The 27,333-nt window shown below is 48.6% G+C and overlaps 1 protein-coding gene across 2 annotated transcripts in view; it reads left to right on the top strand.

Annotated features, from left to right (window-relative positions):
- Window positions 1–14,087: 14,087 nt before the first annotated feature.
- Window positions 14,088–27,333, top strand: part of MAP3K14 (mitogen-activated protein kinase kinase kinase 14) — a 52,501-nt gene continuing 39,255 nt past the window's right edge. For both annotated transcript variants that reach the window (XR_006815793.1, XM_045983723.1), the window contains exon 1: window positions 14,088–14,184. The gene's annotated coding sequence lies outside the window, so the exon portion shown is untranslated. The remainder of the gene's footprint in view (window positions 14,185–27,333) is intronic.

Below are 27,333 nucleotides of genomic sequence, written 5' to 3'. Positions count from 1 at the left end.
TCATTTTCCCCAAGATCACACATTCATCTAGTAACTGACAGTCACCAACTCAATCCCTTCTCTAGAAACTGACTTTGTTTGAATCCCAACTTTGCCATTTTCTCACTAAGTGCCCGCCGGTAAGTCACGTCATGTCTCTGTGCCTCAGTTTCCTGATCTGTAAAATCAGAATAATAAGAAACTGGCGTCATTGGGATGTTTGGAAAAATTAAATGCATTAGGAAAGCAATTCTCAAAGTGTGGTCCCAGGACCCCTGGAAGACCTCGAGACTCTTTCTGGGGTGGGGGTGGGGTCCAACAGACCAAAACTATTTTCAGAGCAATAGTGAGACATTATTTACCTTTATTGCTCTGCAGTGTTTTCCAGAGACCATACAATGTCTGACATCACAACAGACTGAATACAGAAAATGTATGACTTCAGCTGCCTTTCATTAAACTAGACATTAAAGGGAGTTGCAAAATTATAAAAAAGCAAGGTCACTTTTCTCAATAAAGATTTTTTCTTATGTGGGAAAATCCAGTTTTTTCACAAAGAATATTATTCCTATTTGCATGTAATGGGTTTGTTATTCTTATTTTTAGTGAATTGCATATTTCAAAATTTCCTCAGTTTTCATTTCTAACACCTTAAATAGTGATAAATGTTCTAGTCAACTAAAGTCAGTTACTCTGACTTGAGAGTTACCGCGCACACGTCTTCGCATTTCACGTTCCATGATGTTAGGCTGGAATCTCGAAGTTGGCCTCAGCGGAAGTTTTTACACCATGGGAATTGGCAGGTGCTATCAGGGTTTCCCCCCCCCCCCAGAGAACCAGTTGTTCAACATCACACAACTGGCTATAATCCACAGAAACAAAAGTTCGTTGGGGGTCCTCAAAAATTTTTAAGAGTGAGACAAAAAGTTTGGGAACCGCTGAGTTAGCACTTAGAAAATGTTCCAGTCAGGAGTCACCTCCTCTGTGGTGGGTCCTCAGTAATCAATTATTAGCAGTCAAGCTCCACCAGATTCCAAAACTCAAGGATTTAACCATTAACAGATGGTCCTACTTTTCATTGTTTCTTATTTTCCAAGGTCCCAAGTGCCCCTTCTCTCCTCCCCACCCATTTACCCCTCCATTAACCCTGGCCCTTCTTATCTCCCACCGCAAGGGTTCCCAGCCACAGGACCTTGAGGTACCGCCCACCCTCCAACCACAGCTGACAACCTCTGGTAGAGACTCACTACAACCTACTTGGCATAAAGGGTACATTTATGAAATGGACTTTTGTTTACCTTCACAACCACAAGCTAATTGCGTCTTGAGCTAACAAGCTAGTGGGTGATGACAGACCCAGTCGTGGCTGGGGACTTGTTCAGAAGGTTCTGGCTTTGAAATCTCCTCAAAGACCTACTTGGGTTGGGCTATTTCATCGCAGTGTATTTTAAGAGACTGAGCAAGTCTCAGCCAGATTAGGAATATCTGAGTAAGGGTAGGGCATGAGCATCCCCAGCAGGGGCGTCTCCAAATATCTCCAGAGCCAGCAAGGAAAAGAGGCCCCAGGCATCTGGGGAATCCAAATGAAAGAGATTTTCTGAAGGAAGGCAAATTGCTCACAGTTCATTAAACCACGTGCGCATGCGCAAACACACACACACACAGACCTTTGTGACCGGAAACTCCGTGAAATCGAAGGAAATGATAAATGACAAATAAACTGCCTGGGAAGAAAGAGACAGAGGCAAGACCCTTTCAACACCAAAGATGAGTGAGGACACAAATATAAACATCAAATACAGCCCGAAGAGCCTCACCTTCTCTCTGTGGTCGGTTTACATCAGTGATGTCCTCACGTCGGTCATTTGAATATCACCTTCTTGGGGTTACCTCTGAATTCCACCTGTGTTATTATTTACTTAACACTCCTCTCAAAGTTGACTCCTCTTTTTTCTTTTTTTTTTTTTTAAACTTAGATTCTTTCGAAAGGTACCTGGATATTTTGTGGGGTTTTTTTAAATTTTTTTTTAATATTTTATTTATTTATTTGACAGGCAGAGATCACAAGTAGGCAGAGAGGCAGGCAGAGAGAGAGGAGGAAGCAGGCTCCCGCTGAGCAGAGAGCCCCATGCGGGGCTCAATCTCAGGACCCTGAGATCATGACCTGAGCTGAAGGCAGAGGCTTTAACCTACTGAGCCACCCAGGCGCCCCGGGGTTGTTTTTTTTTTTTTTTTTTAAGATTTTATTTATTTATTTATTTGTCAGAGAGAGAGAGAGAATGCAAGCAGGCAGAGCAGCAGGCAGAGGCAGAGAGAGAAGCAGGCTCCCCGCTGAGGAAGGAGCCCGATGCGGGACTTGATCCCAGCACTCTGGGATCATGACATGAGCCGAAGGCAACAGATTAACCGACTGAGCCACCCAGGCGTCCCTATTTATTTATTTGAAAGAGATCACAAGCAGGCAGAGAGGCAGGCAGAGGGGGTGGGGGAGGCGGGCTCCCTGCTGAGCAAAGAGCCGGATGCGGGGCTCGATCCCAAGACCCTGAGATCAGGACCTGAGCTGAAGGCAGAGGCCTCAACCCACTGAGCCACCCAGGCGCCCCGGTACCTGGATATTTTGAAAGGAACCTTCATCTTTTGACTGTAGACGGAAAACCAGTATCATTTGCGATGAAAAATAAATCCAATGAAAACCAAACATGGTTATTAAACTCTAGCTAGGCTCTGTGGTCTGCCAAAAATTCTAATCCTTAGACCACTACTCTGTCTAAAAAGACTAGCAAGTGTTAGGAAAAGGTGTTAAAGACATATTGGCACCAAGTGAGACTTTCTTCCTGACTTAATTAGAAGGATTGACAGAAAGTGTGACCTGCTCCTGGGGATTTCATCCTATGTCTATTCTCCGATATGGAATGGCAGCTCCCTGATGCAAGCACTGGGGTCTTTGTGTTCACTGCTCTACCCCCAGTGTCTAGAGCTGGCATGATGTAAAGTCTGTAGTCAGTAAACATTCGTTGAATGCATGGATTAATTAATACACAAAATGAAATAGGTATAAGGCAACAATTCTTATCATAGGCGATGGTTGGAAACAGGTAAGTCCATCACTAGGGGACCAAGAAAATTACATGCTACACAATGGTATAGGATGTAGTCTTTAAAAAAAGAATAGGTGACTCTTTATGTCCTACAGGGAACTCACTGATATGTACAGTGAAATAAGCAAGGAACAGAGCAGTCGTGTATTCCATTAATTTTTTTAAAAGAGGCTATACAGGGGTGGCTGGGTGGCTCAGTTGGTCAAGAGTCCAGCACTTGATTTTGGCTTGGGTTGTGATCTTGGGGTCATGGGATCGAGCTCCGAGTCAGGCTCTGAGCTCAGCCCGGAGTCTGCTAGTCCCTCTCCCTCTGCTCCTCTCCCTGCTCCCTCTCGCGGTCTCTCTCAAATAAATAAATAAAATCTTTAAAAAATAAAAGAGGATTTATGAACTTATGTGTTTGTAGATGCATAAAACATGTCCGGAAAAATACCCAATACACTGGTAAGAATGGCTGTTTCAAAAAAGGATAACCCGTGGCCAGAGATAGGAGAAACATAGTCTTCTGAAATTTGTAGGAAGTGCCCACATCACACATCAAGTATTCAAGGAATAGACAAATCAAACAAAGAACTGAAGGGCTGCTTGGGTGGCTCAGCTGGTCAAGTGTCTGCCTTTGGCCCAGATCATGATCCCAGGGTCCTGGAGTCGAGTCCCACATCAGGTTCCTTGCTCAGCGGGGAGCCTGCTTCTCCCTCCGCTTGTGCTCTCCTCTCTCTCTCTCTCTCTCTGACAAATAAGTGAATAATTACAATCTTAAAAAAAAGAAGAAGAATTGGAAAGAGAACAACTTTCTCAGCATGACATCAATGTTACTTAGGGCTCCGAGCCACCACACAGGGTCCCGTGCACCACTGGGGGACAGGGTACCCCACTTTGGGAAGCTGTGGTTTATAGGAAAGCTCCATCTGGATGGCAGAGATCTGAGAAAATGGTCTCATCTCCACAGGCTGACATCTGCTCTAATCTCTGAATCTCAACGTCTGGGTTTTCCCTCCACTTCATCTGAGCATCTTTGATCTTAATTAAGTAAAACATATCTTGGTCCTGACTGGCCCATTAGCAGCAGAATCACATAGTCCTCGACTGAAATTTCTGGCATTCTCTCCCTCTTAGCCCACCAAGTTACATATCTCCTTCCACAGCTTTTGCCAGGAGAGGTTCCCTTCCTCGGAAAATAGGAGTGGCCCTCTCAACTGACCTGGGTTACAGATCCCTTTTTTGTACCATGTCCACGTGGTGCACAATCCCTCGTGAGCACAAGCTTATCACATAGGAGGGTTTTTGATGCTGTGATCGCATTCTTGGACCATCTTTCACGGGAATTCTCAAGATGGCTCCATTTTACGAATCTCAGCCTGCAAGTCAGTAGTGCGTGTAACAGAAACTCCACCACAGGGGCGTTACCAGGGAGCAGGAGCTGGGCGACAGTCCCGAGGAGGTGGGCAGTCCCAGGTTGCACCCTGGTTCCCGGAGGCCATCGGGGACTCAGCCCATCCCCCTCTCCGCTCTGCCATCTGAGAATGAGGTTTTCGTTCTTATGGGCAAACACCAGCTGCTCCAACTCCTGGCAGAGGGGCCACATTCCATACTGAAGAAGGATCATGAGCCAAAAGACGAAAAACGGCATGTGCCCACTGGATTGGCCATTTTTAGCAGGTTTCCCCAGAAGCCCCACCCAGAGACTCAAAGGTACATCTTGCCCGCCAGAATTGTGTCACACGGCCCCCTAGCTGCAAGGGAGCCTTTAAAAACAGGTTACCCCATGAGCAAAATTAGAATTCCAATCTTTTTATTTTTTAATGATTTTATTTATTTATTTATTTAGAGAGAGCACACAAGCAAGGGGAGGGACAGGGGAAGAGGGAGAGAGAGCATCCTCAAGCTGACTCCCGAGCTGAGCACGCAGCTGGACATGGGGTTCGATCCCACAACCCCAAGATCATGACCTGAGCCGAAATCAAGAGTCTGAGGTTTAACAGAGCCACCCAGGTGCCCCAGAATTCCAATCTTAAAAAAAAAAGGAGAGGCAAGATGACCCGCAAGCAAAAGATACCATTTAAAACTACTATTATAGTAACAAAGTATGCATAGCTTAGCCACCCTGGTAGATTAGGGAAGGCAGAGAGGATGTCTTTTCATCACTTTTGTGTTTTAATTTTTCACACTTTGAGCAGAGAATGGAAATTGAATGTGGGATATATTTTTGGGGAGCGGGGGTGGCGGAGCGAGGTTAGATCCCTAAAATGGAACCTGGGAAGTCACTAGGAGAAACAGGCTTCTGAAGGGGTTGGCAATAAGGAGCCACAGAAGGTTCTAGATCTGAGGAAAGGTTGTGAGCCAATTCAGTTCAAAATACATTTACTTATAGACACTGGGGAGGGTGTGTGCTATGGTGAGTGCTGTGAAGTGTGTAAGCCTGACGATTCACAGACCTGTACCCCTGGGGCAAATAATACATTCTACGTTAATTTAAAAAATTAATTAAAAAATAAACTGAACAGATGTAATCATAGGGGGGAAAAACACATTTACTGAATACCAACTCACCAGGTGGTGATGACGATGACGAGCTGCCTCAAGGCTCTCGCTGTCTGTGAAGGAGGTGAGGCAGGCAATCAACTGCGAAATGCCATACTTAGGAAGCATTTCATGGGAGCCTTGAGGGACGGGTGTGATTCGACAGACAGAAACAGACGGGAACGCCTGCACCACCCATGGGATGGTTTGGGACAACAGTAAGCGGTACAGAAGGGGCTCTGCAGGGAACTTGTGAAAAGGAAAGGCCAAAAAAATAAGGGGGACTTGACTCTGGGGACCTTGAGAGCCAGACAGCGAGCTTGTACTTGATCAGTAAGCAATGGGGAGTCACTGAGAGAGTTTTGAGCAAGGGAGACACAGGACAGAGGAGGAAGGATTGGAATGGAAATGACAGGAAGCAGTGAGACCTCACCAGGGCACTGGCAGAAAGGAGAGACAGAGGAAGGCCACAGACACAAAGGGCATTATGGAGACCAAGTCACCCTGGCTTGGGGGAAGCCACCAAGAGGAGGCAACGGAGGCTCCTGGGGTGCAAGGCGAGGTCATTAACAGAGAGAGATGGGCAGGGAGCTGGTTTGGGGCACGTCTGGATGGAGCTGGAGTTGCCAGGTGGCTAGAAGTTGAAATACTTCACAGGTCCCTGGAAATTCCAGTTGGGAGCTCAAGATCAAGGTCAGAGATGAAGGTGTTAATTGGGAAGTCAGATATATTATGTCCAAAACTGGCACACCTCTTCTTCCCAGAACCTCTCTCCTATGGCTCCTGAGCAACAGTGACATCCCAGACTTGACCCTCCCAGCCTCCAGGCACACCCAATCATCTGATTTATTTTCTCGGTTCTGAGTCTCTCTGTATTTTGCTAATCTCTCCTGGCTCTCCATCCCCTTGCATTGCCCTAGCCCACCCCTCATCATCTCTCACCTGGTCTACCACAAGGTCCTCCAACTGCCCTTGAATCTATAGCCTATCCCCCACCCCCACCCCCAAACCTTTCACACTGCAGACAGAGAAATGTCTCTACATTTCTGTCCTGGAAATGTTCTTTGTCTCTCCTCTGGCCCAGACTACTAAATCTGGCCTACAAGACCCTCTGCAATCCAGATCGCAGCCGGCAGGACCAGCCTGAGAAGCTTGCTCTCCTCGTCCTTGCATCCCACACCCAACCCCTCATTGTGTCTTGACATGTTCCTTGTCTCCATGCCTTATTCCTTTTGCCAGAATGCTCTTTGCACCTCCGTCACCTGGCTTACTGCTCGTATACTTGGCAGCAATAGGTTCAAGCATCACCTCCTCCAGGAAGCCTTCTTTGATCTCTTCTATGTGTTCTTGTCTTACCAGGGCTTCCTTCCACCCTCTACATTGTATAGCAACCTTCTCTCTCCTATAGTGTAGGCTTCATGACTTATTCAACTCTCCCTGTCGCCGGGGCCTAATCAAGGGCCTGGCACATAACAGGTACTCAATTAATGTTTGTTGAATGATTAAATGAAGTCAGGAGTGGAAGAGAACTCCCAGGGAGAAAGTTTAGAGAACTGGGGTGCTTAGGACTAAAACCTGGTAAGTGCCTCAGTCTTTAAGAGTGGGAGAAGGGAGGGGTGCCTGGGTGGCTCTGTCGGTTAAGCGTCTGCCTTCAGCTCAGGTCATGATCCTGGAGGCCCAGGATGGAGCCCTGAGCCCCACATCTGACTCTGTGCTTGCTCAGCAGGGAGCCTGCTTCTCCCTCTCCCTCTCCCCCTCCCCACTGTTGCTTTCTCTCTCTTTCTCACTCTCTCTCAAATAAATAAATAAAATATTAAAAAAGAAGAAGAAGAAGAAAAGGAGGAGGAGGAGGAGTGGGAGAAAGAGGGATGCCTGGGCGACTCAGTCAGTCGAGTCGACTGTCCAACTCTTGATTTCAGCTCAGGTGATGATCTCAGGGTCGTGAGATGGAGCCCCCCCACCCTCCATGGAGCCTACTTGGGATTCTCTCTCTCCTTCTCCCTCTGCCCCTCTCCACCCTCTGTCTCTCCCTGTCTTTAAAAAAAAAAAAGTGTGGAGGGAGGAATGGGAGAAGGAAAAAGAGCACGTACAGCATCTCCAAAGCCCAGCAAGAGAATTGGCCCCAAATGCCCATCACCTCTTCACGGTCGCCGCCATCTTGCCTTTTCCAGAACAACATGTAGTTGGAATCACACAGCCTGTAGCCTTTTCAGATTGGCTTCCCTCACTTAGTAAGAAGCATTTAAGTTCCCTGCATGTCTTTTCATGGCTTCATAGCTCATTTCTTTTTAGTGCTGAATAATATTTCATTGTCTGGATAGATCACGATTTATTTATTTATTACTATGGAGACAGTACAAAGATCAGTGGTTGCCAGGGGCTGAGGCAGAAGGAAGGAATGAATAGACAGAACGCAGCGGATTTTTAGGGCAGTGAAAATACTTGGTATGATACCATAGTGATAGATACTTGTCATTACACATTTCTCAAATCCATAGAAGATACAGCTGCAGGAGTGAACCCTAATGTAAACTGCTTACTTTGGGTGATTACAGGTCAATGTAGGTTCATTGGTTGTTTAAAAAATTCCCCTTGGGTGGGGGATGTTGATACTGTGGGAGGCTGTGCATGGGGGACATCTCAGCACCTTCTGCTTAATCTTGCTGTGAACCTAAAACAGCTCTTAAAAATGTTAAGTCTTGGGGGCGCCTGGGTGGCTCCGTCAGTTAAGTGTCTGCCTTTGGCTCAGGTCATGGTCTCAGGGTCCCGGTCTCGGGAGTCTGCTTCTCCCTCTCTCTCTGCCACTTTCTTGCTCTATGTCAAATAAATAAATCAAATCTTAAAAAAATGTTAAGTCTTTTTGGGGTACCTTGGTGACTTAGTGGGTTAAGTGTCTGCCTTCAGCTCATATCATGATCTCGGGGTCCTGGGATCGAGCCCCACATCGGGTTCCCTGCTCAGCAGAGAGTCTGCTTCTCCTTCTCCTTCTGTCCCACCCCCCAACACCACCCTCCGACCCCCGTTCATATGCATACCTTCTCTCTCTCTCTTCCTCTTTCTCAAATAAATAAAATCTTTTTCAAAAAATGTTGTCTTTTAAAAAAAATTCCCATGATGTCTGAAAATAGGTTCCCCTCTCCACATTTCAGGTCCTAGCTTGGTTCCTCAAGGAAGCCTTCTCTGACCCTCTCTGCTCTGTCAGCCCCCCCCCCCCACGATTATCCTCTCCCATCCCGTACCTGTTCTGGTCCTGGGCTATGTGCTCTCCCATCTGGTCCTCACCTTCTCTCCTCTGCACTGGTGACTGATCCCTGAAACCTCCCAGGTTAATGAGAGGCCCTGGTAGAAGGCCATTGGGTGGAATGTGGAAGGAAAGGAGACTCTTCGTCCCTCTTGGCCTTGAGTAATGTCTATGGAAGGAGCTGTGTCTCCTGGCTGGTTCCGGCTTCTTCCAAGAGACCCTGGTCCCCAGCCACTGATTATGCTGCTTCCCCCTCAAGAACCTCCAGCCCAGGAGTAGCGGTGGATTCCTGATTACCTTGCCATTTCCTCTGGGCTTCTCAGCAATACTATCCTTTTTGTAACCAACTCCTTGCATTAATTCCTCGTGTGTTTAAAAACTCAGAGTGACTTCTGCCTCTTAGTTGGGCCCTGCCAGATACACTACATTCTGTCCTCCCTCTAGTTGCCTTCATCACCTAGAATGACTCAAGTCCGCATCTGGAGTCACTTGGTCAAGGTCAGTCCACCCACTAGACTGGGAAGCTCCCAAAGGGCAGGGACGGGTCTGGAGGTTTTGCACTCCCCAGGACCTGACCCAGCAGGTACACACAGCACCACATTTGTGGTGTCTGCTGATGGGAGCTGGGACGAGGTCATCTAACCAGGGGGCAACTAGTGGGGGTCCATGGAGATAAGGGGTGGTGGGCCAGAAACCAGACAGCAAGGGGTACGTGCAAGTGGGAGCTGAAGCAGACACCCAGAGTGCCAAGAAGTTTGGGAGTTGGGAGGGGGAAGGAGACTGGGCCAACAGTGTAGGGGAAAGCCAGGACAGAAGGGTTTTTTAGTTATAATTTGTCTGGTTTTTGGCTGGGGAGACTTGATCGCATTTGGAGTTTGAGAGGAAGAAGCTAAAGGCAGGGAGGTCAAGGGCAGGAGAAGCTGGGACACCGTGGGGTGGAACACATGAACACAGTGGTCTCTTAGGAGGATTAAAGCCACCAGAAGGGTCGAGGGTTGGTACAGAGGGGAGACTGGAGGCAGGGACGGGAGTTAAGAGGGGATAACCAATTAGGAAGTAAGAAGAATTTATGTCAAGCCTTAACCCAGGGCTCCCTAAGAGGGCTCCCAAGTTGGGAGGGGTATCAGAAAGGATGTCTGGGACCTCTCTTGGTAAGGTCATTTTTGCCCAGTGCCCCACAGAGAACCCCCCAACCTTCCTTCCATCCTTTGCAGAGATGGGCACCTCTTCTTACCCACATCACCATGGCTCCTCCTCTTCCCCAATAACTCCATGGTTCGCCATGCCCCCTTCCAGCTCCCATGTGTGGCAGAATTGGTGGGAGGCAGCCAGGGTTCAGGATTTGCATGCGATGGTGTGCTGATAAGCATTTAACAACTGGCTTGGGGGTGGGTAACACTGGCTTAAACCGTTTGCCAATTCCCACAGTGTAAATACTCTTCTCATCCAGTGTTCAGCTACCAACATGAGGTCACTGAAGGCAGAGTAGGAACAGAGCTCTAGCACACCACTGCCTGCATCCATTCCCTCTCCTGCTTCCCTAGCCCCCCACACACCTCTAGACCAGGTGTCTGCAATGATATGTCCAAGCAAGGGAGGGCTGCGATGGCATCACGTTTGTGGCCCTAGGCAAGCCCCGATCAGAAAGATACAACTGCCCCTCCTCCGGGAACATCCACCCCTGGTCCCCAATCATCTCTGATCTCAGCCTCACATCTGAGTTCTTCTCAAGTATAGCTCCAGGATCTCGCAGGTATTTGGGGCCTGAGATCCACAGACACTCAGATGATTCACTAGCCACTTTCTCACCAGACATGGCTGGACACCATGAACCGTGCTGACTAAGGCAATAAAACCCATAATATAATTTCCTTTTTTCCAAAGCAAAACAGTAGAGGAGAAACGATCAAAGGAATTCCAAGCATTGTCTCTTTGAGGCACGAAAGGCAGTCTTCCACAGAACTCATGGGCAAATGGCTGCTTGCAGCCCAAAGGCTCCTTGCAGAGTCCTGCATACAGAGGGGCAGGGCTCTGGGGCTACACAGGTTTGAATCCCAGCTCTCGCTCTCTCTCTCTCTTTTTTGAAGATGTATTTATTTATTTTAGGGAGAGAGAAAGAGAGAGAGCATGCACATGAGCAGGGAAGAGCAGAGGGAAAAAAAAATCTCAAGTAGACTCCCTGCTGAGCACAGAGCCCCAAAACAGGGCTCCATCTCCCAACCTCAAGATCACAAACTGAGCCGAAAACCAAGGGTCGGATGTTTAACCAACTGAGGCACCCAGGCGCCCCCCAGCTCATCTGTTACAGCAAAGTATTATGAAAGTCACAACTTTCTGGGCCTCAGTTTGCTCATCTATGAAATGGGGGTGCTAATAGTACATACTCTACGGGGTTTGACTGTCAGTGTTCTCAACCGGGATGGGGGCAATTTTGCTTCCTTAGTAACACTTGGCAATGTCTGGAGACATCTTTTGTTGTCCCAACTGGGTGTAGGGGGTGGTGTTACTGGCGGCTAGTGAGCAGAGGTGTTCTTTAACATCCTACAACACAGATAACAGCCCTCCACAACAAACAATTACCCAGCCCCAAACATCCACAGTGCCAGGGAATGAGGAGGCCCATACTAGAGTGAATATTCAGGGAGGTCACACACATGAAGCACTCAGAAGGGTCTGGTAACACTTTTGCAAGGTCTCAAAAAACAGACGCTGCTGTTCGTTTGAGGAAAAGCACAGTTTACCCCTTTTCTAAACCTGAACCATTGGGGCAGGATGTGGAAATCCTTGAACGCTGAGAACCTGGCTCACTGCTCCAGGTGTGAGTCACTCCGCAAATGTCAATTTCTTTTATTTAAAGCAGAGCCGGGTCTGCGCAAGTGACTCAAGGCTAGAAGCCTTTCCAGGTTATCGTGACTTAACTAGCTAGACTGGGAGGAAGTGATTTTGCCCTGGAGCTCTCCTTCCAGGAGTGCAGCCATCTCAAGGCTCAGAGATTCCGCAGTACTCACCGGGAGTCGGAATTGTGTTTTACCTCACCCCACACATATCAGAGCTTGAAAAGGCCTGAGAAAGGTAGCCAAAACCACGAAGCACCCCCTTGTCCCAAATGCCTTCCTCACCTGTAGGGATTTGTCCCTTTGCTGCAACCTGATGCGAAATTCCTTCTTGGGAGTTGCAGCTCTGGGCCAACAAGTAACTCTCTCCCACTAATACACATGAGTGTATTTAAAGATTTAAAGTCAGATCATCTACCTGTACCCTTGGGGCTAATAATACATTATATGTTAATTTTAAAAATTTAAGAATATAAGGTCAGATTATCTGGATGGGGTGCTGGATGCATGCAGGGAACCCAGACCCAAAGGAGTGTCAGGGGAATCTGGGTAAAGTATGTGGGCGTTGGGTGTCTTAAAGGAATGATGGCAAGCCAGGGAGCATCTGCAGAGTCTGGCTTGTGCCCACGTCTTTCCTGAGAAGTGTTGTGCCCAGAGGCGAACAGGTGGTGGGAGAGGCAAGCTGAGGACCCAGGCTTACTGATACCGGCCTGTAAACCACCATCTGTCCAAGCTCCACCTCTCCCGGAGTGAATGATATCAACAACCCTGGGGCTGGAAGGAGTTTTAGGGACCCCCAGCTTCCTTCTTGCCCACCTCCTCCAGGTCAGAGACAGAGCTGATCAGGCACCAGACACTATCCAGCTCCAAAGCCCGGGCATTTTGAGGACCACAATCTCAAATGCTTCAGGGGCCAGAAGGATGACATAAGCTAAGTGGATGGGTATAAGATAACACAGGCAGAGGCTGGGAGGAACTGCAGGCTGTGCTCTAAGGCATTCAAATTAAACACACATACACACACAGAAAAAACACAATAACCAACATTCAGCCAGCCAAACAAAACATATCTGTGGCCTGAGTGTGTGGGTGAGGCCCTTAGGTTGTGAGTTTTCCACCCCTGTCTAAATAAATGGTCTTCCCTACCCCCCAATAACTTAGATCTCCAAAAATAAGCTTTGAGCTACCACTGACTGTCTGAAAATGAGAACTCCTAAGCAGGTCTTCGCTCTAAAACTTCCAGAAATGGGATGATCCTGACTTCCCAAGACCAGCTGGGAATGGGGCCTGCCTACCCCTACCCCTAGAGCCAGTTACCAGACCTGCCGGCCGTGGACCGCTGAAGGGAACGGGGTGCCCAGGTCCCTACAAACTGTTTTTTAAAAAATTGTAATTGTTTATTACAAATAAAACAGAAGCTCACCGTAGTACAGAGACGCAGAAGTTAGAAAAGAAAAACTACCCACAGCTCCCTAACCACTCCCCCACACTACCCTCCCCTGCCCCCCGTCAGAAGGAACCCCTGGTGACACCCTGGAGCATACTCGCCCAAACCCCTTTTCTCGCATAGATAAAGTTCCAGTCTACTCTCTAACCCTGTGACAAGTAAACCCAGCTGGCAGATGCTTCGTGCGGCGCTCCCACCACGTTGCTCCTCCAGCTGTAGGAAGAGGTTGCACCAAGCCATCCGCAAGCTCTCTCATCAGACCTGGGTTTCAACATACAGGTCTGACCCATCAGGCCCTAGGCTCCCCAAGCTTCTCAAGGAAAGGCACTTGAACCTGTCTTACTCGTCCTCGGGAATTCTACAGTCAGGCACACAGTAAGTGCTCAATAAAAGTGTTTCTAACCTTCTAACCCCCTCGCTACTCATTCGCCCCCCCGCCCCGCAATGCCACACCTTCCCCAGCCACCCAGGCTAAGTGCAGAGAGGAAGCAGAACCAGACCCAGGAGAGAGCGCCTCGCCGTCTCCAAGGTAACCTGAGTCCCTGGCTTGGGGTCCCCACGCATGCGCACACTCGCCCTTCCTTCCCGTAACCTCCAGGAGCACGCAACCCGTAAAGACTGCCAGAAGCCCAATGCGCATGTGTGGTTCCACCAACACCCCGGCCGCCTCCGCCTCTGTCAATCCGTCGGCCTAGCAATCTCTGCTCTATAAACACTGTCCGGAAATAATGCCCATTTCGGGAAACGAAGCCTTTTAGCCAATCTTTGCTAGGGGCCGTACGATTGGACCAGCCGGGACGCGCCGGCTCATTGGTCAGACTGGAGGAGTGGGCGGGGCCAAGGGTCGAGGTGCGGCCAGAGCAAGGAGGCGCGAAGAGAGGCAAATCTGCAGCCGCCGGGGGAGGCGTGGCCCCGAGGGCGGCCGGGAAGGCGGTGAGGGGGCGGGGCTCGAGGCCGGGGCGGGGCGACCGTAGTCCCGGAGCCCAGCGGTCGGCGGCCGGCGGCGGGAGAAAGCGCGAGGGGAGCGCGAGACACTCGCTGGTTGGGGAGATCGGCGCTCAGCCGGTAGGTCACTGAGCGGGACCCCGGGGTCCGGAGCGGGGCGTTGAGGGAGCGGCTGGGATGAGTCGCCCCTCAGCTTGGGGCCAGGCCGCGGCCTGGCCCGCCGCCCGGAGTGGTGGGGGTCGGCGGCGCGGCCGGACAGATCCACTGGCGCGGGGGCCCTCGGTGGCGGGCCGCGAGCGCTCGCTTGACACCACGCTGCCAGGGCCAAGGTCGCACGCCGTGCTCGCCTCGCACCCCCGCAGGCCGCACACGCGCCCAGAGCGCGCCAAGGGGCGCCCTGCTTCCCCTTCCCCAGAACCCCCTCCCCCCCGCCCCCCGCGCTCTCCTGCCCAGTCGCGAAGCCAGCCCCTCCTGCGCCTCTCCCTGGGTGCCTCCAGGGTGGGAACTCGCCTCGGCCGGGGACGGAAGGTGGCCGATGCACAAGCGCTCCGGTCCTGCGCCCTCCCACCTGCCCTGGCAGTGAAACCCTCGGCCTTCCCTTGGGAAGTTCTCTGGTCACACCCCGAGGCGGGGAGAAGGAGCAGAGCCTGCCCTTGGCACCAGCGGGCCGGTGCTGGCCACTCTCAGCATCCTCTTTCTTACCCTGACCCTCTGTAATCCTTCTCTCCGCTCCACTCAGGACTTCATCCGTGGGCTCCGGTATAATATTCCAATCTTGGAAGCCCGTGGGGCACCAGGCAGAAAGAGGCCTCTTGTCCAGTGCAGAGTCCCAGCTGCCCAGAAGCCTCCCTGGCACTGGGTAACTTGGAAAAAAGCGCTTCCTTCCTAATTGGAGTTTTAAATGTTGCGTCCGGTCTTAAAAGGTGGATGGGGGAAGTACTGTGGGGAGAAGAGGATGAATGGAGAAAATGTGCAGAAATCCGTGGTGTAAATGGCAGAATTATTTTTGTCCACTGGGAGACAGTGGACACCAGTGACTTGATTAAGGAATCTAAAAGCAAGTGAAATTAAATGATGAGAAGTGGGGCCCAGTACAAAATAGCAGTCTGAAGTTCATTCCAGGAAAAATGTTGAAAACCCCTTGACTAGAAACATGGTCTGTCTGAAAGACTAGAGGGAGATAATATCTTAACATTAGTGATGTGTGTTTTTTTACTCTGTATCTTCCTACCTGTAACCTCCTTTTTCCTTGAGACGTCTGGGTGAAGACATAGACAGTATTGTCCTGTTTTATAGGTGAGGTACCTGAGGCAGGTTGGGTGGAGTGGGGGTTGTTTGGTATACATCATAGCTAGGACTCAGTGTGAAGAGCCTGGGCCACTGGAGTCTTACCCAGATTCCTTCCCCTGGACCCGGACCACGTGATGGGACTTAGTTGCAAGAAGAAGGGAGACGTTTGGTGTGGTGTTTTGCCCTCCCCATGAGAGGACAGCTGCTTGTCATGTCACGATGTGTTTGGATTTACTCTTGGTGTTTTGTTTTTTTTTTTTTAGATTTTATTTGTTTATTTATTTCTCAGAGAGAGAGAGTGAGAGCGAGCACAGGCAGACAGAGTGGCAGGCAGAGACAGAGAGAGAAGCAGGCTCCCCACCGAGCACAGAGCCCGATGTGGGACTCGATCCCAGGACGCTGGGATCATGACCTGAGCCGAAGGCAGACGCTTAACCAACTGAGCCACCCAGGCGTCCCATACTCTTGGTGTTTTTTAAGTGATGTCAAAATCAGTTCCTGGGGTGCAGTGATGCCAGACTTCTGACACCTTGAAGACATCCTCATTTATTTTGAAGGGTGTGGTGAACTTCTCAGAAGGTCTCAAAATAAAAGTTAGAGTCTCCGACTTGAATTTTAGAGATACGTACCCAGGTGTGTTGTCCAACACTTTTGTAAAATCAGACAGCCATCAGCTGCTGCTTTAGGTCACCTTCTGCCTGTTTCCAGATTCTAAGGAGCAGTTCTGAAGGGGTTTTTTTTTTTGGCCCCTGGTATTGTCTGTTAGGGTTTGTGGGAGCGGCACCACAGACGGAGACCCTGCCAAATGAGCCTTTATCTATTAAACAAAAATGTCTGGTTGGCCGTTTCGCCTCAACAGATGGAGGTTTGGTTCCTCATTTTGGTTCTCCTGTTGAACACTGACTCCTTTGTGATCTGCTTGGAGTGTTTGTATATCATTTAATGTTGAGAAGCAGGCTTGCCCTGATTGGTTGCCCAACTCCAGGCAACTGTTGTGATTTTTTTTTTTTTTTTTTTTTTTTTTTTTTGGTTTATGGTAACAGTTCATCGCAGCCAAGGCCTGGTGAGAGATCTGTAGAGATGGGAAAGGCAAACCCTCATCCAGGGCTGTTTTCTTCGTTGTTGGCACCCTCTTAAGAGCACTCTATCACTTTGGCCCGTGAAATCACTTTGAATTTCCTATTTTTTTTCCTGTCTCAGTGGACAGTACATGAGCTTTTCTAGCAGGTCTGCCTGCCTTGATGAAGAGCTGACAGATTCATATCGGTTGGCCTGACAGATGCTCTTTCTGGGAGAATAGTTAAGAAAATGATAGAGCCAAACTCAGTCCTAAATTAAAGTACAAGTCAGCCTGATACTCGTCTAGGCAGCGTATTTGTACTGATGGCTTCCATCACCTCAAAGCTGTTTTTTTTTTTCCTGGCAAAAGGTTAAAATGCAACTAAAATTCTGCTTTCGTGATTAATAAGTCACTACCGCAGTTGTGTCTGATGCTTCCTGTTTGCCCCATTTTAGTATTTCAGTTAAACTGGAAACATCTGAGCCTTATGGGCACTTTTGATGGCACCGGTGTGAAATTGGCGGGAAGGGAGACCATTCCATGTCGGTGGATTTGGGGAACCGTATGGATAAGCCAGGCCTTCTGGCCTCTGTGCACGACGACGGGAGGAAGGGAAAGGAGTGGGGGCTGAGTATCTGAAGGGAGCCTTTGAAGTGATGCACGTGTGAAGGCTTTGCATGCACTTGGTGATGCTGACTGAAATGTTGAAAGCAGTAGATTAGAAATAGAAGGCTAAACTTAGGGCAGTTTGGTTAGTAGAGCATTTCAGTTGAGCTGAGTGAGACATTCCAGTATATTGGGTATGGAGCCTTTAGTTCTGGGCTTGTCTTATTTACCTGAGTGACATTACAGAGAAAAGTCATTTTTCCTCAGTGACCTGTGTGCCCTTCTTAGTCGTAAAAGATCCTCTTCCTGGCTTGCCGGTTTATGTCCTTTAACCCCTTATCATCCTGATAGAAATCCCTTAAGATTACATGGCATCAAGAGTCGTGGTACTCTGTAGCCATTTGGGGGAGGTACTTTCTTACAACCCTAGTGTCAAGGAAGGCAGGACCAAAGATCAGGAGAGGGAACCCTCACTAAGAGGAATAAAGTGGATGAGATTATTCAGGACATCACTGTCATGCCCAGAATCTAAGCCCACATTTCTGGACCTCTAGTTCTACTAACCCACTCATGAAAGGATAAATTGTTTTGTTTTTCCCCAAAATATGTCAATTGTGAATGTAACTAAACCAGCGTGGCCGCCTTATTTATCTATTTATGCTAACAAGTATTAATATTCATAAGTATTGTTGACGATTATTGGTTATTGGTTATTCATAATTACTTATGAATAAAAGACTGAAAGGTGAAGAACACATCCCCCGACAAGTCCGCTTCTCTTCGTTTGACAGATGCAGAAATTAACACGGAGGGGTCAGGTGATCAGGCCAAATTGATAGAGCAAGTCCGCAGTGTCTCCAATTTCAGATGTGGGGGTTTCGGCTGTCAAGTCAGACAGACCTGGGTCAGGTCCAGGTCTGCCAGTGTCTGCCTGTGTGACTCAGGCAAATCACTTCACTTCCCTCGGCACCGGGTGCCGCATCTGTAAATGGGATCAGAAATACTTCATGGGATTGTTTTGAGTAGAAAAGGAGAGAATAGATGTCAAGTGCTGAGCTCAGTGCCTGGCACCTAATAAGCCCCAGAACATGACACCTTCAAATGGTGGTGGTGGTCATGGTGGTAACAGCAGTGGTCCTCGTTGCCTTTCCTCTGTAAGGCGATGTCAGGAAGGGTCAGACCACCTGACAGGGGAGAGTCTTTCTCTCAGGAGGCCCTCTGGAGGACGTTTCTTCTGGGCCGGGGTTTCACTGTCACGTTCTCCCTGTCGTGTACTAAACACGGCCCTCACCATCCTCCAAAGGAGCCAACAGAGGCCCGGGCTGTGCCCGATCAGAGCTGGTGAACCTACACCAGGGCACCCTAGGTGTTCCCAGGACTCTGAGCCAGAAGCTGGGCCGGGCCTTCCTAGGACTCCCTTCTGCCCACCTCGCACCCTCGTGCGGGGAAGCAGGTCCCAGAGCTAAAGCTCTGGAGATGAAAAAATGGGAAAATACTGTATAGAATATAAGTCAGCAAGGACTTGTTCTTTGTTTGAGGGACTCAGAGGAAGATTTTGGTTCCGTGGGGCAAGATTCTCGCCACTACGTGGCACCCCCCCAGCTCACCGCCCTTTCCCCCTTATATATACAGCTTTGTCAGCTTATTGCTACTCCCGTATCTGGGGGTCCTGGATCTGTAGTCAGGGGCTTGCAGATCTTCCTTTAAATCACCCAAGGAATTGGTGACTTTTTTTTTCCCAAGGGGAAAAAAAAGTCTCACACTACATTTTAAATTCCTTTTTCCTCTTCTTAATACAAAACAAAAATACCGGCTCCCACCAGGCTGACGTTCCCTTTAAATAACATTTTGTTTTCTCTTGGGGAAGCTGTCTTCATGGCCAGAGAGTCATTTCTAAAGTGAACCTAGTTTTTAGAAAAAATAGATCACCGGATGTCAAGCCTCATGTGGAGCTCGGTTCAGATGAAAATGAAACCAGCAGGCCTGGAGTGGCAGCCTCACACTTGACTTCAGGCTGGAGGTGAGAGGCAGAGCGTCTGGGCCCGGCTCACTAACTGCTTGGCCTCACGGAGTGCATTTGATAGGTGCCTTAGTCATTTTCCAGGCAGCTTTGCTTAGGTGAGCAGAGCACTTTCTCTAGAAGGTGAGTCACCCATGCAGGGGTGTAGGTGACAGGCGACTTATTCCCCAGCACAACTGCAGAGGAAGTCTTAAGCAGACCTTGTCAAGAAGCCCTCTGCCACGGGGCGCCTGGCTGGCTCAGTCGGAAGAGCATGCAACTCTGGAGCTGGGGGGCGTGAGTTCGAGCCCCGTGGTGGGGTTAGAAATTACTGACAAAATAATAATAAATAAACTTCAAAAAAAAAAAAAAAAAGCCCTCTACCAAAGATCACTTTCATTTCAACGGAAGGGCTTTGGAGGCAGGGATAAGGAAACAAATGGGAGGTTCCCAAGGCTTGCCAACCAACAGAGAGATGGATCCCCTGGCTGGGGGAGGGGGTCATGTGGACGAGGCACAGAGCCCAGATCAGCGGTGTCACTGCGCTCCTGAGTCCAGCCACCTCAAGGGTGGAAAATGGCCCCATTCCAGTGACAGTCAGCAAAGAAGCAGGAGGGGAGCTTTGACTCCGGGGAGCTGGGAAACCCCTTGGCAAAGAGCAGAGAGAGCAAACCATGCTTTGGTGTGAAAGATCTTTTGGGGAGCCCTTTTCTACCTGCTGCCTTTCTTTTTGCCACCTGAGTGGCAAAAGAGCTCCAGTGGTTGAAAAGGCTAGATGAAACCCTGGACTTCAAGAAACTGCCATTTTACTGTCATCCCAAGCCTGCCACCACTTCAGTTGTCTATGCATCCAGCGCTGGTGTTGGGACTCCGAAAGAAGCAACAGAGGAAAGTCCTGAGCCATCCCTGCCTCCCTAGTTTCTGGTTGCTATGGCTTCTGCTCACCCTCTTCCCACTAAGGCCATGACCAGGCATCCACCAAGACAAAGAGTCTGTTCAAAACTTTCTGTTCTGGACCCGTGTAATTGGTGTTGAACTTGACAGCTAATGGTCAGGAACATCTGTAGGCAATGTCCAGGGTTACCCACAAAGTGGGCTTGACTTTATTGAAGCCTCAGGGAAAGAACCAGTATTACTAGACCCCTGCCTCAGCCCCAGAGCCACAGCCTGTCAATCAGAACTAGCCAGCCATCATTTCCAGGCAAGCATGGCTAAGTGACCTTTAGGCCCTAACCACTCTGTCAAGAAAAAGCTGTTAGAATTACAGCCTGGATATGACCATTACCATTCACATTCTCCACTACTTTACAGAAGAGAAAATGATGGCCCAAGAAGCTGAGTAGGTTGCCCAAGGTCACATGGCTAGTTCATGGCAGAATCTGAACTAAAGTCCGGGTTCTTTTCACCGTGCTGTGCTGCCACTGAACAGAAGAACTACTGGCGGAGTAGGAATTGGATTTTTTAACTAGTTCCTCCTTTATTCCCCTCCCTTGACCCCATCACTGTCAGTCTTGCTGCAAGCTCTGCCAGACCTGGGAAGGGTGGAACCAGAGCAGCTGCTCTAAGCCTAAGAAAAAGTCAACAGAAAGCTATTCACTTGACACTCTCTTATACCATGAGTTTGTGTAACCAAAAGGAGGTCAAGGTTGATAAGAAAAAAAATTCTGGGCAGGGTTACCCGGAAGTCTCAAAGGTTGCCTGCACCTTTAGGGCACCATCCTACCTCCCCAAGCAGTGTCTTACCCAGAGTGGGCATTCAGATCCTATTAATGATTGACCGTGATGGTACAAACCCACTGGGCACCAAGAAGCTCTTCTGCATCTTTCCACTATGAAGAAGGGACATGTTGCCCATGGGATGCAGATGACCAGAAAAGCCGGAGTAGTCGGGTCATTCCAACTGGACTCAGCCAGCAACTCAGCAACTCTCAGTGAAGAAGCTCTTTCCTGTGGGCAAAGCATGATGTCCCATCTGGATGATGGCCCCTGTACATGCAAAGAGCTGTTGTATCTGAGATTTACCACCCACCGTCTGCTGTTATTGACATTTCCTTTCACTGGGCCAGAATTAGTACTGGTCTCCTGGTCAATACTAGGGATGACTGGGAGGTTTAGGAGGAAAGGGGGCCTTAGCCAACCTCAGATGAAGATGCTCTTACCAGTTACGATTAGAAATACCTTGGCCCAAGAAGTTAGTTGGATGAATCGGGCTCCTTGAGCCTGTGCCCGGTAGTCCCAGCCTACTGTTGGGACTGTACTGTTGGCAGATGTACTTGGAGAGGCAGGAATAACTTTCTAGAGATAAATAGATAAATGTAAAAGCTGGAGATTTGTGTACCACCTCCTGTCGAGGATATATGTGCACATTGGAGCCCACATGGACGTTGTCTGGCACAGGAGGGTCATCTTCTCAAAGATTTGGAAGTAATTGGGTCTCAAGGTCAGCATTTAGGAAAGGGGACGAGGGCAGCTCAGTAGCCAGCTTGCGTGACATCTTCTTGCTGGGGTGCAGTCAGAATACAGCCACCCCTGGTCACCAGGCTCTGCCTGCTTCTGCTCGCCAGGTGAATGGGACTGTCTGGACACTCGGATGCCAGACCAGATAGGCTCTTAGAGCCTGGACGCTAGTGTGTTCTTTCGGAGTGTATCAGTCATCCTTTCAGTGAGCCTTTGCCAGGAATGTCACATATGGCAGGCTCTGGCAGGTGCTAGAATATGAAAACAAGGATAACGGAGATGCTACCCTCAGGGAGCTTGCTGTGGCAGCGGGATGGAGGGGAGGGGATAGACATTGAAGGTGCTAAATCGTGAACCACGACTCTGGGGGCTGGAGAGGAGCCAGGAAGGCACCGCGGCCCGGTGGTCCTCCTTGTCCAGCTTGACCCAGCACTGTCACACACAGAGTTCCTTGGAGGGCAGGAGCCCCACCTCCCATTCTGCAGGGACCTGGGTGGGATCTGTCAGCTTGGAAAAGGAGCTTGAGGACAATCAGGAAACTTCGGCAGTCTGGGAGGAAGGGAACGTATTTGCAGAGGTGAAGCCGCTATCAGGAGAAATGTGTGCTCACACATAGCTCAGAGCAGAGGCAGACAAAGGTTGCCAGCTGTTGAAGATAAGGCTGACTTAGCCCACTCTTTCCGGCTGCCGTAGAGAAGGCGGTGACACGACCCCATGTGCTTGGCGCCACTCTGACACAGGTTCGCAGGCAAATGATTCAAAGCCTGACCCATGACTGTGCTTCTTCACAACTAAGTTCAGCATTCCAAAAAGCCTTTCCAGGGTTAAGATGGTGACAGCCTCCTGAGGGCAAGGACCTTGTCTGTATGTCACCGTGGCATCTGCTGGCCAACACGGCACCTGGAGCATGAGATCCACCGGCCAAGGATTTTGGTCCAGGGAAAGTACAAGACTAGCATCCACATTCCTCCTGCTGGGCCCTCCTGGCCCAAAAGAAGCTGAAGGAGCCACAGGCTGTTCATGGTTTCCCCTCCTTGACCAAGGAATACTCTGAGAGCCTCTCAATGCTCCCTGTTATACCACAGGCCCCAGGCCTTTCTTCCCTTCCTAAAGGAGGACAAGAGTGTGACCCTGTATTATAAAGGGACATGTCAAAGTCACCTTTGTTGCTCACGTCCTCAGGCTGTCACTCGGGCCAATTCTGTCATAGGTTGTGTAGGGCAGCGTCTGAAATGAGGCCATGGTCAAGGTTCCACTGCCAAAAACAGAGCTGGACCGTGTGCTTCCTTCCATTTACCCCTGTGCGTTGGAAGTCTTCTGTGGAAAACCGAGTTGTTTGGGTTTCTTGTTTATTCTGAAGTTCCTCAAACTAGTTCCTCAATTTCAAAACCAGTCACCAGTGACTACAATGAACTTGAAGCCTCCTCCCTCATAGGGAAGCTGAACCTGTCTTTCTCCATCTGTTCTGAGTACAGGTAGACCCTGCTTGAAGCCAGTTCCACCTGGGAAAACAGAGTTCCTTACCAAGCGAGAGAGGAGGGCAGTGGTTGTATTTCAGTGAGATTAACCTTAGCCCAGGGAACTGCTCCTTGCTCAGAATCCAGTTCAGAAGGTTAAATAAGGAGAACTTTTTTTCACAACCAAATGATGCTTGTAACGATGACCTCAAGGCTTGACAAGATCCAGAAGTACATTTTGACTCATCAAAAGAAAGCTGATTGTGTTTGGCATGATTTTAATGTCTGGGGCAGTTCATGGCGCTGTAATCTTTGGAAATTGATCATTACCAAATGGTATATACTGCAGCCCCGCTTAACCAAGATGTGTAATGACACAAAATACCCCACAGAACACACTTGCAATTTTTTTTGACTTAACATACATTAAAAGTTCCCTGCTGCTTATTGTATAAAATGAGACATGCATATGATTGTTTTGGTTTTTTGTTTTTTATTCTTTTCCTCATTACTACTCCTCCCCGCCCCCCCCCCCCCGCCCATTCTCCTGCATACCAATTCCATAATCGCCTGCATGGATCAGTGATGCCCCAGTGGCATGTTCTGTATGCTGTTGGATTCAAAAGTTAAATTGCAAAGGATTCAAAAGTTGAATTGAAAATGCTTTTGTAACACTTTTCTTTTAGAGCTTACGCCATGCCCTTTATCAGGGCCCTGGAGACAAGTACCGAGAAGATACTAGCTGATGCTCAAGGCTTTGCTATTAAACGAACAAACAGCAACAAAAATCACAGAAGGCCTGCAGCCAGGCCTTCTAAAATGCAGGGCACGTTTGAACTCTGTCGTAGAATTGGTCCTTGCAATGGGCCTGAGTGTGCCTGACTGGATACCCACGCCGGGAATGGGGAGACTAAGAAACATGGGGCTGCCCCGTGTCCAGATTGAAGTCTTTGCTTCCCATTGCCATTTTAAAGTTGCTTTGCTGCAGAACATAGGCTGGCTGCGTTTATACTCCCTAATGGAGATGCTCCCTCCTGGGTCAGTCCCTGGGTTTCTCACTAACAAACCTTTGACTTGTGGCAGCTTCTGTGTGTTTGGGTCTCAATTTTTTAAAGCTTTATATCATATGAAAACAGAGTGTTAGCATTAAGAATCCGTACTTTGACAAAAGAGCCTCTGGGCACAAATCTGGCTTCTGCCGCTTCCTTGCAGAGTAGCGTCACACTGATTTTTTTTTTTTTTTTTTAAGCATCAGACTAATTTACTTGAGCTCCTGAGCCTCAGTTTCTTCCTCCGTATAAAGGGAACACTATTAGTGCCCTGCTCACGGAGTTCTTGAGAGGGTCCAAGAGACAATGCATGCATTACCTAATATGTAGCAAACAGTAATAGCTACCGTTATTTCTATTATTATCGACACTGGCGTGTAATTAGCATGTATACACATAGTAGCAGATTGTTGCTGTCCACAGGACAAAGATGTCCACGGGACAGCTAATTTCAACTTGAGCTGTCAAAGAATTCTGGGTCCTGGTTCCCCATGCGCTGGCAGCTCGTTCCTCAGTCCATTCGGAGCCAGGCACTGCCAACAGAGGGAGAGGCTGGACGGCACGCGCAGGATGCACTTCAAAGAACATCCCCCTCGTAGGCTGACCTTGCCTTACTGACTGCTTCTACCCTTCTGATTTTGGGACTCTCCCCTCCTCCTTTGATGGCATCTATTCCAGACCTTCCTCCTGACAGTAAGGGCTGCTGGCTAGAGGCTTTGCAAGGCAGATTTCAGCTCTGCAGAAGCAAGGACTTTCAAACAACTGGTATTTCCAGTCCCGGAAAGGACCGCTCGTCTTGTATCAGCTTCCTTCTCATTGGAGGTTTTGCTAACGTTTACCAGAGCACCCACTGTGTTCCAGGCACAGTACTTGGCTTTTAAGATTGCTTCTTGCATTCAGCTGTCCTGTAAAATCCTGTTGTTTCTATTCGAGCAACCCTGTTTTACAGATGAGACCGCTGAGTCTCCAGAGTAAGTGATCTTTACCTGTCTCCCCCCCCACCCCCGCCAGAGTGTGAAAGACTATATAGCTCCAGCTCAGACCTTTGGACTCCAAGGCCATCCTGCTGTGTAGCTGGGTGGCCATCCATGGGATTATTAAGTGATATGTTGGAATAAATGACTTCCAAAGGCCCTTCTGATCCCAAGATCATTTTATGATTCCTTTATTCACCCAGCCAGCCACTCTCCCCAACTAGATTATAGGCATCTTGAAGGCAAGGATAGCATCTTTCTAGGAAATAACATAATGTTTGGGAACCACCTATCCTGGACTGATCAATGCTTCCCACTTTCCTAACACCTAGAAATGAGAAAAGAGTGACCATGCAAAGGGTCACCCGGAAATTCCAGTTCTAGGTGTTTACCACCTAGAATTTACCTATAAAAGTACACAAAGAAGTGAATAAAGAGCTTTTGGGTTTTGTTTTGTTTTCGCAGTAATACTTGTAAGACTGAAAAATTGGGAACAATTTGCAGGAACATCCATAGGAGAATAGGTGGAGAAATGATTGGACATTATAGGATCCTTTTCTTCTTTTTTTTTTTTTTAGACTTATTTATTCATTTGAGAGACAGAGAGGAAGAGCAAGTCAGGGGAGGGGTAGAGAAAGACAAGCAGACTCCACTATGGAGCACAAAGCCCCACGTAGGGCTCGATCCCAGGATCCTGAGGTCATGACCCAAGCCAAAGGCAGATGCTTAACTGACTGAGCCACCGAGGCGCCCCTCTACCATGGAATCTTACGGAGCCATTAAAGAAAAAAGAAAGAGATCTACATACATTGAAGTAGGACAGTGTCCATAATCTACTGTGGGTTTTTTGTTGTTTTGTAGGGGTTTTTCATTTTGTTTTTAGAGAGGGAATGGAGGCGTGGGGCAGAAGGAGAGGGAAAGAGAATCATTAGCAGACTTCAATGCCCAGCATGAAGGCCAGCTCTGGGCTCGATCTCACAACTATGAAATGACCACCTGAACTGAAATCAGCAGCTGGATGCTTAACTGACTGAGCCACCCAGATGCTCTCCATAATCTATTGTTAAGTCAAAGATATAATGGTAGCATATTAGCTATCTATAAACCCATGTTTCTTTTAAAAAATAGTCCCAAATGTTATATATATTTATGCTAATAGAACTAGAAGGATTTATACCAAATTGTAGGGAGGAGGGAATAAGGCTAAGTTCTCTTTCCTTTTTTTTCCTCTAAGTACTTTGTATGGTTGAAATTTTTACAGTGAACAAATATTACTTTTATAGTTGAAAACAAAATACAAATCAAAAAAAGAAATGGGGTGCCAGGGTGGCTCAGTCATTAAGCATCTGCCCTCAACTCAGGTCATGGTCCCGGGGTCCTGGGATCAAACCCCGCATCGGGCTCCCTGCTCAGCGGGAAGCCTGCTTCTCCCTCTCCCACTCCCCATGCTTGTATTCTCTCTCTCTCTGTCAAATAAATAAGCAAAGTCTTTTTTTTTTTTAATTCTCTCATTTAAAGGGAAAAAGAAACAGGGTCAGATATTACATAGAGAAGGTAGGAGGGATTCGCCAGCACAGCTTGCCTTCTTCGGGTTTCCCAGATTCAGACCAACCCTCAGGTCCCACCCTCGACATCAGCAGGGAAGGAGAGGCTGGTGGCTTTGTCTCGGGGCCAGTTCTGCTGTGTGTCCTGCTCTTTGTGGGGCCTCTTGTGCCCACGGGCGTTTCTTAACATTTAGCACTAGCGTGGGCCTTCACCGCTATACACACTTGGCCTCGGTGACTATACATAAAAGCAAGGAAGCCATGGCCTTCAGAGTTGAGGACGGCTGACAGTGCCATCTTTGAGCACCTTCCTACTTCTTGAGTCATAACAGCCCCCAATGGGAAACAAGAAAGAGACAGAAATGAAAACCAAAACCAGGAGGGACGGGCTTGCCCATCTCCAGCCCTCTGTTTCGGTAGCGCAGCCGCCCGAACTCGCTGGCCAGCCATAGCGATTCTGATGAGGCCTCCGTGGGGGCTGTGGGTTGGGAGTATTTATTATCACGTATTTATTAAGCCCCACTCACACTGTGAACCAGGTGCCTCTTCAATTCCCATACCACGAGACCCTTTTTTGAGTGATCGCTTGTTTTCATTATAAAAGTAATACTTCCCCGAAGACATCTCTGGGGGGACATAACAAGAAACCAGTAACTGAGATCCCCTCAGAGGAATGGGGCAAGGATGAGAAGACCATACACTTTTCACTGTATAGCCTTTCTGTATTTTTTTAAACACTTGGAAACATTATCTGTTACAAAATGAAAACTGGGAAAAATAATACATGCTGTCTGGAAAAAACGTGGAAAAATTAGAAAAGTATTAAAAAAATT

The sequence above is a fragment of the Meles meles genome, chromosome 18 (assembly GCF_922984935.1).
Source record: "Meles meles chromosome 18, mMelMel3.1 paternal haplotype, whole genome shotgun sequence".
NCBI lineage: Eukaryota > Metazoa > Chordata > Mammalia > Carnivora > Mustelidae > Meles > Meles meles.
The sequence above is the reverse complement of the archived record's forward strand: the minus strand, read 5'-3'. Positions and strand labels throughout refer to the sequence as shown.